The sequence below is a fragment of the Cyprinus carpio genome, unplaced genomic scaffold (genome assembly GCF_018340385.1).
Source record: "Cyprinus carpio isolate SPL01 unplaced genomic scaffold, ASM1834038v1 S000006557, whole genome shotgun sequence".
NCBI classification, from domain to species: Eukaryota; Metazoa; Chordata; class Actinopteri; order Cypriniformes; family Cyprinidae; genus Cyprinus; species Cyprinus carpio.
Window position 1 is genome coordinate 560,147 of NW_024879219.1, and position 628 is coordinate 560,774.

Sequence of the window (628 nt, forward strand, 5' to 3'; positions counted from 1 at the left end):
CAGAAGAAATCAGCAACAAGATAACGGAAAATTTATCACAGTGAGGTAATGTTTTCTGTCAAACTTTCTTTTTAAACAATAGATCCATTTGTTGCCTTTATCACAGTGAGGTAATGTTTTCTGTCAAACTTTTTTTTCTTTCTCCAAAATCAGTATCCACTGAACAAGGAAACCAAGGAGAAACAGACCATGAGGGAATGGGGCCATCACTGTCTTTGCTTGTGGTTTGCATTATGTCACCTGTGTTACTTATATTGCTTATAATTTTAAATGTAGTTTTCTGGAGAAAAAAGTGCTCAAGCAGCCATGGGCCAGCTGGAAACGGCATGGGTTTGGCCACTCATGAGTCTTGAGCCTTTGTACACTATATACATCAGTAAAGGCTGATAATCATGACAAAGCAGTTGGTAAATGACACAAGTGTACAGCTTTCTTTTTGCATTAAACATGGAGTCAGAGGATGAGTTTGGTGTTTTCAGTGTTGCTTTAGCATCTTCGGATAAATAAATNAACGATGACGTCATCAGCCCACGTCTCGCCCCTAGTCAAACACTGCTACGTCACGTAACAGCAACAAAAACATGAACAAACACCGAACAATTGTCTTTTTATTAATTAACATTAACAC

At 38.1% G+C, this 628-nt stretch overlaps 1 long non-coding RNA gene across 1 annotated transcript in view; it reads left to right on the forward strand.

Moving 5' to 3' along the window:
* Nucleotides 1-464, forward strand: part of LOC109079727 — a 2,054-nt gene extending 1,590 nt beyond the window's left edge. The window contains exon 2 of the long non-coding RNA XR_006159484.1: nucleotides 154-464. This is a non-coding gene — a long non-coding RNA (uncharacterized LOC109079727). The remainder of the gene's footprint in view (nucleotides 1-153) is intronic.
* The last annotated feature ends 164 nt before the right edge of the window (nucleotides 465-628 follow it).